Source organism: Indicator indicator, chromosome Z (genome assembly GCF_027791375.1).
Source record: "Indicator indicator isolate 239-I01 chromosome Z, UM_Iind_1.1, whole genome shotgun sequence".
In the NCBI taxonomy this organism is placed as follows: domain Eukaryota; kingdom Metazoa; phylum Chordata; class Aves; order Piciformes; family Indicatoridae; genus Indicator; species Indicator indicator.
In genome coordinates, this window is record NC_072053.1 from 23,525,246 (window position 1) to 23,538,569 (window position 13,324).

At 42.4% G+C, this 13,324-nt stretch overlaps 1 protein-coding gene across 1 annotated transcript in view; it reads left to right on the forward strand.

The window, feature by feature from the left end:
* GHR (growth hormone receptor) overlaps positions 1–13,324 on the forward strand; it is an 88,671-nt gene that overhangs the window by 524 nt on the left and 74,823 nt on the right. The gene's annotated exons all lie outside the window — the stretch shown is intronic.

Genomic DNA, 13,324 nt, shown 5'->3' on the forward strand with positions numbered 1-13,324 from the left:
TGGAAAGTTGCTATCTGGTGTTAAGTGGCTGCATGAGACTTTACGGCTGCTGCCTGTGTATTTTAGCAGTTTTATGAGACCTAGCTGGCTGTTCCCATCTAAGTGTACACAGATGGAACGTCATGAAATAGAAGAGAAATTATAGAAATTTTTTGCCTTGGTTGGATTAACACTAGGTAAAGCCACCCATTGTCCATGTTTTTAATCTTTGTGAAACCAGGTGGTGGAACTGTAGATACATTCACTGTGGATCACTGCTTAGAAGAGTTGTCTAAGGATATACCAACTCCACTAAGAAGGTCAGAGTAGGAAGAAGTTACTTGTAAAAATGCTTGTAGAGAGAGTGTAGCTTTTGAGTCCTTAGGGACCTGCTGAACCAAAGCTGCCTTTGTTGTGGTTGTCATGCCTTCTCATGCAGAGTTGAGCACACCGGTAAAACAATTTAGTAATTACTTTGCTCATTACACAGCTGAAGCACAGCAACGTAACCGTACAGAATGCTGCTTTTGTGCTCTGTTTTCCTGGCTTTCTGTGCCCAGAGAGCTGGTTGATCACTAGCTAAGCTGCCCGTTCCTGCAGAAGTATGCCCAGCACTGGGAGCACACAAATTGGGCAGGGGATTTGACCTTGCTTCTGAGCTCCACCACAGGCTCACTCAGAGGTTCTGCCATGCCATGCTCTGTAATCTTCTTGTGTTTCAGTTTCCTGTTTGTGAATGAATGCTGATTACTCTTAACTTTCAAAAGGGACCAAAGCATTTTGGTCCTTATGGTCACACAGCACCTGTCATATAGAATCATGGGGTTGTAAGGGGCCTTTAAAGGTCACCTAGGCCAAACCTTTTGCAGAAAGCAGGGACATCTTTAATTTGATCAGATGCTTGGGGCCCCATCAAGCTTAACCTTAAACGTCTCCAGAGATGAGGCCTCCACCACCTCCCTGGGCAATCTGTTCCATTGTTCCACCACCCTCACAGTAAAAAAATTCATCCTAATCTCCAATCTAAATCTACCCTTGTCTAGTGTAAAACCATTGCTCCTTATCCTATTGATACATGCCTTTGTATACAGTTCCTTCCCACCATAGCAGAGAGGCAGAGTCACCTAAGATATCACAAAATTAACCAGCGTGGAAAAGACCTTTGAGATCTTCAAGTCCAACCTATCAACCAACACCAACTATTCAACTAAGTTCCTCATCCAGTCTTATTTTAAACACTTATAGGGATGGTGACTCCACCACCTCCCTGGGCAGCCCATTCAAATGGCCAATCACTCTTTCTGTGAAGAATTTCTTCCTAACATCCAGCCTAAACCTCCCCTGGTGCAGCCTGAGACTGTGTCCTCTTGTTCTGTCACTGGTTGTCTGGGAAAAGAGACCAAGCCCCACCTGGCTACAGTCTCCCTTCAGGTAGTTGTAGACAGCAATAAGGTCTCCCCTGAGCATCCTCTTCTCCCCAGGCTAAACACTCCCAGCTTCCTCAGCAGCTCCTCACAGGGCTTGTGCTCCAGACCCCTCACCAGCTTTGTTGCCCTTCCCTGGACATGTTTGAGCATCTCAACATCTTTCTTAAACTGAGGAGCCCAGAACTGGACACAGTACTCAAGGTGTGGCCTAACCAGTGCTGTGTACAGGGGTACAATGACCTCCCTGCTCCTGCTGGCCACACTATTCCTGATGCAGGCCAGGATGCCATGGGCTTTCTTGGCCACCTGGGCACACTGCTGGCTTATGTTCAGCCTATTGTCAACCAGCACCCCCAGGTCCCTTTCTGCCGGGCTGCTCTCCAGCCACTCTGTCCCCAGCCTGTAGTGCTGCTTGGGGTCGTTGTGGCCAATGTGTAGAGCCCAGCACTTAGCCTTGTTAAATCTCATCCCATTGGACTCTGCCCATCTGTGCTGCCTGTCAAGGTCCCTCTGCAGAGCCCTCCTACCCTCTAACAGATCAACACTTGCTTCCAGCTTGGTGTCGTCTTCAAACTTACTGATGTTGGACTCAACCCCCTCATCCAGATCATCAATAAAGATGTTGAATAGGATCCTCTCTTGATCTGCTGGCCGTGATTCTTTTGATGCAGGTAAGGATGCAAACGGCCTTGTAGGCTGCAACTGCACATTGTTGGCTCACGTCCAGCTTTTCAGCCACCAGTGTCCCCAGGTCCTTTCCCACAGGGCTGCTCTCTATCACATCATCCCCCATGCTGTATTAATAATGAGGGTTGTCCTGACCCAGATGCAGGACTTCGCACTTGACCTTGAATCTCATGAGGGGTCCCACTTTGAACTTCAACCGGGCCCACTTCTCCAGTTGCCCAGGTTCCTCTGGATGACATGCTGTCCCTCTGGCATATCAGCTGCGTCACTGAGCTTGCAGACTTGCTGAGGATACACTCGATCCCATTGTCTATATTATTGATGAAGGTATTACACACCACTGGTCCTAGTGCAGACACCCTGAGGGATACCACTTGTCACCTGTCTCCACCTGGACCTTGAACCTTTGACCACTACCCTCGGATGTGACCATCCAGACAATTCTTTGTCCAGTGAACAGTCCACCCATCAAACCCGTATCCAACTTGGAAAGAAGGATGTTTTGGGGGACCAGGACAAAGGCCTTGCAGAAACCCTGATAGGTGACATCCATTGCCCTTTCCTGGCCCACTGATGTAGTCACTCCATTGTAGGGAGCCCACTAAATAAGTCAGGCAAGACTTGTCCTTGGTGAAGCCACGCTGGCTATGTTGAATCACCTCACTGTCAGAGGTTATCAGAGTTTGTAGGAGAATCTGTTCCATGATCTTCCCAGGCACAGAGGTGAGGCTGACAGGTCAGTAGTTGCCAGGGTCCTTCTTTCTACCATTCTTAAAAATGGGTGCAATGCTTCCCTTCTTCCAGCCACCAGGGACATTGTCTGACTGCCAGGACTTTTCAAGAATCATGGAGAGTGGCTTGGCAACTACATCAGCCAATTCCCTCAGGACTCTCAGATGAGTCTCATCAGGTCCCCTAAACTTGTGCCTGTTGAGGTTCTTCAGGTGGTCACGAACCTTGTCTCTTAGTGGGAGGGGCTTTGTCCTCCATGTCCCTGTCTTGTCCTTCAGCATGGGAGGTGTAAGGAGAGAGGTTCCCAGTGAAGACCAGGGCAAAAAAGTTGTTGAACACCTCAGCCTTTTGCTCATCTGTTGTTCCTAGCTGGCCATTCTTGCACATCAGAGTGGATGTGTTTTCATAAACTTTCCTTTTCTGGTTGATGTACCTTTAGAAACCTTTCTTGTTATTTTTGCATCCCTTACCAAGTTCAGCTCCAGCCACACCCTGGCCTTCCTGACTTCAACCCTACACAACTAAGCAGCATCTCTACACTCTTCAGGAGGAGAGGCTTGAACTGCCTGTGCAAGTCCTTGCCTTTTAGTTTGACCAGCAGTCTTGACTCAGCCATGCCAGTCTCTTACCTTCCTTGCCTGCACAGGGGATTGAGAGCTCTTGCACTCTACAGAAAGCATCCTTAAAGATCTGCCAGCTCTGCTCTGCTCCTTTGTCTCCATGAACTGTTTCCCAGGGGGAATACTGTGTGATACACTGTGTTACCAGGGGAGAGTTCAAAGTTCAGAGTTCACTCAAAGCATGACCCTGCGTTTGGGAACTAATAATGGATCCTTGGGTGATAGAAAATATTTCTGGTTGGTATTTTCTGCTAAGTAGAGATAACATTTTGGCACAGGTAAAGCAGCTTAACATGATCCCAGAGGAGGAGAGATAATGCAAACTAGATATCCTGAAAATTAAATGTCTCTAATTGATACTATTTGTGCCTAGCTGTAGATTAAGAACTGAACATGTGATAATTATCCCCATGTTGATCAATTAATGGCTTAGCCTTCATACATTTGCCTTTCAGTATGTTTTGCAATACCAGCCACAGACTCAGTCATTTGGAGGCAAGTTTACTGTTCAGCTCTTCGGTGAAATTGAAACATTTAATGCATTATACACAACAGGAAATGTTCTTCCACACATTTTCTGGCCATGATTAATAAAGTGTTCTACTCTGAAAGAGGTTTTCATGTATTCTAAATGAATTTGACAAATTCTTTCCTTAATTATTTCAAGTCCAATATCTCATCAAAATTTGCCATCCCAGTGGAAGATAACACAGCTTTAAATAGATTTTTACAGTGCTGGTAGTTGTGCTGAATATGGTCTGGCCAAAAGTAGCAGACATTTTTGTAAAATAAGTGCTGTAAAGTATTCCAGTAACTGTAATTTCTTTAGTTAGTAACATGCATCAGCTGCCTTTAAATAAAGCTCTGCAAAGTTGTTTCCTGTGGAATACAACATACAGAGTACGGAAACCATTTTTGTTGCTGTGAGAGCATAGAAAAAATGGAAATATGGAAATAAAATTGACTGGTCCTCCACAGTTTTGGATAAAAGAAGAAAACCTTAGTGGAATGCAGGTCTTCTCATTTTGAAGAGCCTTTTAAGTTCAGGCAAGGAGTTGCCTACGCTGAAAATGCAATAAGACAGTAAATCATGTATTCATTGGTTTGATACAAACTTGCTGTAATACTTTCTCGTCACCAGGAAGTAGGTGTCCACTATGTTTCTAACTGGTACCAGATGAAAATTCTCCAGTCAGGTTATGTTTTTTAGCATTTAATGATAGTCACCAGTAGGACAAATTAATTCACTGTTAAATAAATTCAGTTCTGCTGCGTTGAGTCACACGTTACTGCAGACTTGAAATCAAAGCTAAGATTCATTTTGAACAAGTCTGGCAATGTCAAGTATTATGTTCTGGCAAAGGGCTACAAAAAAGTCATGTTTTATTAACTAGTGTGCATAAAATAGAAAGGAGGGAATGTTAACATTAAGTTACACAGCACAATATGTTTATTTAAAGGTCTTGTTTCTTTTAAAGGCAAAACTCTGCACCCATTAGTACCCACTTTTATTCTGGTTTTGCTTCTGAGTAAAGTATCTCATAAGTATGTTGTTTGAGAACTATTTGTGAAAACAGGCTTTAGAGACTAAATATACTTTACTGGACAAGTGAGAAGAATCAGATTAAATAAATGTGTGGAAACTTATCCTCCCACACATGGCTCAGTGTACTTTCAAAAATACGTTCCAGAAAATCGAGTCTTACACTGTACATAGTACTGTAGGGTTTATTGTGCGTGACTACTGAAAATATGTTGCTATGGTCTAGTCTTTGTAGTAGTAAATTTGGATTTTGGAAAGGCTAGGCTCAATATTCTGCTTTTCAGCTCAGCAGCATTGGACTGTTTTACCCCATCCACCCTTTGTAATATGCCCCATCCACCCTCTATACCATTTTGCAGAGGAAGGAGCTGGTCCCTTCAGGGACACTTCAGACCTGGCCAATTCACAATATGTGCTTTTTCTGTGAGTTGTTTAGATCTGCCATAGAGCATGTTTGATACTGGAAGAAAGTCTGCTCTCCTAGGGAGAGAAAAACTCAATTCCAGGCCAGCCAAAACCAGAACCTTCTTAGCCAAGAAACTAATTTATAGACTACCAAGTTATCCTACAATTATTTCGTCTCTCTAACCCAAAGAACACCTGGCATCTGAAATAACTTTCTAAGCTGTGAAAGGACTACAGAGTTTGAGGGGCTTGGGGTGAGGGTTTTTTTGTGTGTGTGTTTGTGATAAAGCACCCTGTATCAATCTATATTCAGAGATAACTGGTTGATAAGCTGTCAAAAACATTTGCAGACAATCACTTTGAAAATCTCTGAAAGCAGCAACAGAAAAATATCTTCCTTGAATAAGCCATACCGAGTCATTATTCTTTTTAACGTGTGAGTTCAAGCAACTGTTACCAAGTGTTATTGCTAGTGAAAAACTTGTGTGCAGTAAGTGAACTAATAATCAGGATTAATATATGCATTAGGGCAATTCAAAAGTCAAAGCTCTGTCTGCTGTGATATTCCACTGTTTTAGTAATGTTGAGAAAATTAGGATGTTTGCAGAAGTGATTTATCTAATGCTACCTTACACTTATAGTAGAACCTGAGAGTGGTTTCATCATGCTCATTGTGAACATGGTAGCTTGCACAGGATTCAAGTGTGATTGCTAAGTATCACATATGTTTCAGGAGCAGATGGTGTCATCATTAGTAACTTCTTAAAAGTATATATATTTGGGGGTTTTTTTATGTGGTATGGTTTTTCTATAGACGGAAGCCTTTATTTCTCAAAAAGAAAAGAAAAAAAACGGGAAAAAAGATCCATCTGATAGTAAAGTTGTTCAGTGTAAGAAGCGCAAAAGGGAGCAGTCATTCTCTTCTACAATTTCCACACATGGTCACATGGATGAGTCTAAAATACCTGCAGTTTAGTACATCCAGCTTGGTTGTAGTGGGATAATTATTGATGTGCTGATTAAAGGGAGAGAGACAGTTGCTGAGACTTCTGCTGACAGTCCTCTGTGCAGGCAGCTTTGCTCACTGTTTCAGTATAAAACAGATACTGAGGCAAGATTACTCCTTCAGATGGACTTGTTCGTCTTTAGTTGGTATAAGAGATCTCTAACCCATTCCTGTCTGACCAGTGGAATGTCCACATCTCTCCAGTTCTGCTCCCTTGCTTCTAGAGACTGAGCTTCCTGAGGGCAGGTCTTAGGAGTGAAGACTGAGGCAAAGAAGGCATTCAGCAGCTCTGCCATCTCTGCATCATCAGTTACCTCATCTCCCATCTCATTCAGCAGTGGGACCACCTTTTGCCTGCTCTTCCTTTTATCACTGATGCACTTGAAAAAACTCTTCTTGTTCTCTTTTACCCCTTTGGTGAGATTCAGTTCCAGGAGGGCCTTGGCTTTCCTTTTGCATTTCTACATTCTATGGCTCTATCTCTATAATCCTCCCAACTGACCAGTCCTTTTTTCCACATATTGTAAACCTCCGTTTTTTTTTTTGAGTTTTACTAAGAGTCCCTTGCTTATCCATGCAGGTCTTCTGCTTGCCTTACTTGATATTGTTTTTTCAAGGGAATACATTTCTCTTGAGCTTGGAGGAAGTAATATTTGCATACTAACCAGCTCTTTTGGGCCCCCCTTCCTTCCAGAGCCCTAGTCCACTGGATATTTCTAAGTAAAGTCTTGAAGAGGGGAAAATTTTCCCTCTTAAAGTCCGGGGTTGAACTTTTACTCATCACCCTCCTTCTTTGTCTATTGATATTAAACTCTAACGTGTCTTGGTCACTACAACCAAGATTACCCCCAGCCTTGACATCTGCAACCAGTCCTTCTTTATTTGTTCACACCAGGTCCAGCACTGCACTTCTCCTTGTTGGTTCTTCAACTCCTTGGAGGAGAAAGTTGTCATCAGTGCACTGCAGGAACCTTTTGGACTGTTTGTGCTTGGCTGTGTGACCTTTCCAACTAATATTTGAGTGGTTGAAGTCTCCCACAAGCACCAGGGCACTTGATCTTGAGGCTACTTCCAGCTGGCTGTAGAAGGCCTCATCAGTAGCTTCTTCCTGGTTCAGTGGTCTGTAGTAAATCCCCACAACTGTATCAGCCATGTTTGTATGTCCCTTCACTCTTACCCATAAGCTTTCAGTGCTTTTATCATCTCCCCCTGGGTTGAGCTCAACACATTCTACTTGCTTATTCACATAGAGAGCAACTCCCACCACCTCACCTTGTCAGTCTGTCCTTCCTGAAAAGAACATAGCCATCCATAACCACACTCCAGCCATGGGAGCTGTCCCACCATGTCTCTGTAATTGCAACAAGATCATAACCCTGTGACTGCACCCAGATTTCCAGTTCATCCTGCTTATTCCCCATGTTTCTTGCATTGGTATACAGACACTTCAGAGACTTAGCAGAGGAGTATCTGTTGCCATTGTGGGTGTTGCATATCCACGATCACCTACAGCCGCTGGGATAGCAATGGAGCTGGTAACGCTGCCTCACAATTGTCCCAGGAATGTCCTCAGAGACGCTCGTTTTCCCTCTTCCTCCTTCAAAATTAAAGACCTATGAATCAGGCCTGCCAGTTCTTGTCCCAGGATTCTTTTTCCTCTCAGAGATAAGCAGTTTTTTTTTCTACAGTGAGCAGGCCTGGAATCTTGTAGAGTAGCCTGTGATCAAAGAACCCAAAATCCTACCACTGACACCAAACCTGCAGCCAGGCATTAATCTGCTGGATTTTCATGTTTAGTCCATCATTAGGCATAGCTAGTAGGGGGACAGAAACAAATACTAGTTGTGCTCCTGACCCCTTAACCATTCATCCCAGGGCTCTGAAGTCCTTCTTCATTGATCTCAAACTTCTTTTTGAAATTTCATCATTGCCTACTTGGAAAACCAACAACGGGTAGTAGTAAGTTGGGCGGACCAGAGTAGGAAGTTTTCTTACTATGTCCTTGACCCTGGCCCCAGATAGGCAACAGACTCCCCTGAGGTCTGCATATATGACCTTCAACACCTTTCAGAAGTGAGTCCCTGATGACAAGCACCTCTTTCTTCTTGACTGCAGATGTGTTGACAGTAGGTTTGCTCACCCCTAGCCTCTCTGATTGATGTAAACTAGATAAGCTTGCATAGCTGCTTTTACATGGTTCCACTTGCTGAACGTTGGTTTTGGTGGGAAAAGGTTCACTAAGAACAGCAAATCTATTATACGTTATCTAGTATATATCTCTATTATATATATCTTAAACTGAATTTCAGGATTCAGAAAATGGCACCACTTTAAACTGCAGTATTTACTATTATTTTTTTTGTCAGGATGATTAATTTTTGTACGTTGACTTAAGTGATAGTAAACATTTAAGTTCTTGGAGTCATAAGTGACCATCCACAAAGTCCTTCTGCTGAAGTCCTTTGTCATTCACCGGATTTCACTTAATCCACTTTTTAAGTTAATGACTTCCTAAGTGCCATAGAGACTTTGTTATGTAGTCTTTAATCTGATTAGGAGCACATGAATAATTTAACATGCAATTAAACCATGTAATTAATCTGTCCCATGATAATGGACTGTTAAGTAGTTCTATTAGTCTCAGATAAATATCAAGGTCTTGAACTTAAATTTTACAGCTTCTTGAAGATATTTTTCCTGGGAGAATTTTTTTTCAAGTATAAATACTATTTAAAATTAAAGTGCTGTCCCCACCCTCATTTGCTGAAATTGTTCTTTGAGGTCCAAAAGGCATGTTTGGGTTTAAGGTAATTAGAGGAAACTGAGGATGCTTTGTCCAAAAATGCTGGGCTGTAACTCTATCCTGTTTCACCTGAGATCAGCAGGTACTTCTTTGAAGCAAAATTTAGATGAAGCTTTTGTATAGTCTCTGTTCCAAAGGGGGTGGGGAGTTGGGAGAATTACAAATCTCAAGTGAGCACATATTTTAATGCATTCAATTTTAATACTTGAAATTCTTATAAATTATTTAGCTTACATAGAGTTCTAATTCATAATATAAAATTCTCTCTGTTACGTAGTTTTAGTTTGTCATAATGATGTATCTTTCTCTAATCCTCAATTTTGCATCAAAACATCCGTAATACATACAGCTTTATGCCAGAGTTCTTCATTCATTTCCAGTGGTGCTGTCTTTTGTTGCTAGGAGATTTTGGGGGTTTGTTTCTGAAATGTGCCCTTTATGAGGTTTGGTGGTTTGTTTTTTGTTTTCTGATTTTACAGTACAGAATTTCCACTTCTACAGTGTTAACTTCTTGTTCTTTTCATATCCCAGATAACCACACACACTAGCTAACTTGTATGTTACTTGTATCAACTGTGACAATTTGTTATTTCTATTTCTTAACACCGCTGAGTATTATAGCCCTGACAAGGGCTCTTTAAAAACAGACATTCATCCAAGTGCTGCTGATGACTCAATCAAGCTGTAATATCAGGAAGCAAGGGAAGAATTCTTCGGGTTCATGGCAGTTTTAGATTGTGCTGATTGGAAAGGCTGTAATTCATTTAGTCTGCAGAATGACTCTGTCCTGTTGGCATTCAGGGGAATGGGGGAAAGCAGGCAAAGTGATTTCAGCAATGCATGAGTAACCAAACCAGTGTGAATGCTTTAATGTAAGCACAGAAAGAAGATTTCCTCTTGCTGTCAGGGATCTTGCGGTGACATGGCTTGTAAGGAATGTCCTCACTGTGAAAATTAAAGGCCTTCCACCCAGAATAATTGTGCAAGGGTGGGTGTGTATATATTTGACATTCGCATAAGCAAGGTTCAGGACTGATTTGGAGTCACGTTGCTTCACAGCACTTGTTTTTACTTGGTGGATGTACTGGTGTGTATTCATCTGCTTTGCATGCCCTTGTGCCCATGGCTGTTTGTGACATGATAGAATGATGAAACATAGTAATGTACAGAAAAGTCTCTCAGATTAATCCTTTGCTGAACAATATGGTGGTTTGGTTTTAAGCAGAGAAGCCACCTTTGCTTTTGACTACCCGTGTGTGCTGCTTTGGCAAGCACGCTAAACTGGAGGAGATTACAGAGGAAAAACCTCTGTCATACTTGGAGTCCAGTGAGTTAATGGAGGTAGCAAAGGCAGAAGTCCCTTCATAGGTGCAGTTTCCTTTTCCTTCCTTCAGGTCCTGTCAGGTTGAGGAGCTATCTAAATGTAAAGATCTGACTTCAAACAGTGGTTTTATTTATGAGCTTAACTCATTGTTTTACTCTGAGTGTTAACATTGTTACCTGACCAGAGTAGATGCAAACTGCTCAGTATGCTGTGACTGAACTGTTTCTTTTCTGAGGGATTTTCTCAACCTGTTTATGCTATGTTCATGTCCCACTTGAGAGATGCCAGGTTTAATTTTGCTTGTGATTGACCTTACTCCCAAAATTGCTATTAAAAAGGGCCAAGACTTTTTTTTTTTCACCCTTTTTATAACTCTTGGCACCCTTTCTGTACTGAAGCAATTAGCCTGAGCTGACCTCTAGCCAAATGTTCCTGTGGTCAAGTTTCAGCTGGCTTGAGGACAGTCAGCTGCTGTCACTTCTTTTTTTTTTTTTTTTTGTCTCCCCTGGTTTTAGCTCTTTTCATTCTTACAAATTGCTGTAGTTGTTAAGAAATGGACTCTTATTCTTTAGAATAGTGTGTATTACAGGCACTGATCTTTTTTTTTCCCCTGTTAAATAACAGAGACTTTATTAGTGGCATTTGCCTTTCGTACAGGGATGGGTGTTAGGAGGTAGGTAAATGCTGCATTGTAAAAGACCAGTTTTGTCCAAAAGCTGACAGAGACTGTCTCTCACTAGGTTACACTGCAGCCTCTGAACAATACTGTTCTTGTTGGTAGTGAAGTTGCTTGACTGTCTTAGAGGAACAGCAGCGGGTGGTTACTAGATGGATTTGTGAGAACTTCCTGCAAGGCAGTAGTTGTCTGATGGAGAGGCAGATGGCACTTCAGAGAATTCCTCTCAGAAATTCTAGTTTGTACTACCAAGAGCGGTGTCATGATGGAGCAGCTCCTGCTTTGCACCAGACTTTGCCCTGTGAGACCAGAGCCATGGTAATCATACCAGCAACGCAGCAGACCTCTTGGTTTATGTGTGTGTATATATATATCTATACCTATATCTATGTGTGTGTGTGTGTATATATATATATATATATGTATGTCTGTGTGTATATATATATATATATATATATCTGCCAGATGTAGAGAGGTCGTGTAGTCACTGCTGCTTCACATCCCCTGCAGAGCTCCTTTTGCATGGGAGAGACCTTGAGTTTAAGCCCTGACCCAAGGGCTCTGGGTTTGAGCTCCAAGGAGGCTAGCATAACTTGCCCTTTACAAAGGCTATTCTATGAAGAGTGAAGCATAACCTATCCATATTTTCAAATGAGAGTAGATACCATTTTGAGCTTTTTCCTGTCCATACTTGTTACATTCAGAGTACAGCAACTAAATTTTTCTCCCACATTCAACTTGTCTGGAGGGATAACTCACTGGAGGATCTCAAAAGGATTTAAGCAGGGCAGAGCCACTGTTACTTTGCTCTGCTAAGGTAGTGCCATTTGTGAGAATCCACAGAAACATTTGTTTCTATACCATATTTTACTAGTGAAAATGCAAGATATTAAGCAGTGATTTTGATCACCTTTGAGGTTTAGGAATGTAAATTAATCCTGTTTCAGAGAGAAGATGTTTAGGTCAAGGTCTGTGGCTCAGCAGGGTATTTCCCAACAATTATAGAATTGCTCTTAAACAAGTAGCAGCTGCTGCTGGAGGGGCGACTCTGTTCTTTTCTCCACCCTGGCGGCTCACTTCCCTGCCTGTGCTTCTGTAACTCTTCTCCCAGGGTGCATCTTTGTGGAGTCTTGAAAAACCCGGTCAGCAAACAGATTTGTTACAATAAATAGTGAGGGATTAATTCATTGCATGAACATAAACAAGTCTGCCAGTGCAAGAGAGAGAGCAATGCTGGAATGGTTTTTGTTTTCATCTGCAGCAACAAGACCTTGTTGAAGTTCAGCGTGATCATTGACCGCTGGGGTATATTTCCAGGATGCTGAGTTGATGTTCCAATAATCAAACCATTCTTCCTGGAAAGAAGCTGAGATGGCTGACAGTCACAGCACAGGGATGAAGGAGATAGCCATGCTCTGACTGCTGCCTGTGGGGACTGATCCCAGTCCCACCATGGAGTTGTTTGGTGCAGTTATGAAAAACAAAATGGTCTACACAGATGTGGTCTGAAGGATAGACTGTTGATGACATTTGTTCTCACAGGACAACTCTTGTGAGCGTTTGGGCTTTTCACACAGCTGTTGTTAGGTAGGAAGAAGTAGAACAGTTTGAAGAAGTGTGGTAGGGAGATTAGCAGAGGCTAGGGGACATGGGTGGTGCAACAAGGAGAGCACAGGAAAGTTATAAATAAAGTGACATTGTGCTCAGGGCTGTGAAAGAGAAAACAACTTTAGGGAGAAAGGGAAAATGCTGAAAGGGACAGGAACTGTTCGATGGGGTAGAAATTGTTTAAGAGGAGAGGATTTAGTAAATACAGAGAAGCATTTCTGTAGATTTATTAATAAAAGACAATAGGAGTCCTATTAAGCAGGAGTACAGATGGAGCAAGGGAACAACTGAGCTAACAGAAAATGTAGCTGATGTCAGATGAACCTTGTGTTGTGCCAGTGGTAGCTCCTCTCCAAAGATTGTTGGCCTATGATTTGCTTACAAACTTTTTCCCAGCCCTGTTCACTCCAGGAGTCACAGCGTTTGCTGTTCCTCCCCATGCTGCTTCACTCTCATACCACCACAAATCCTCATTAATGTCCCTCCAGCCTCACTGTACCCCTTCCTTCCTCCA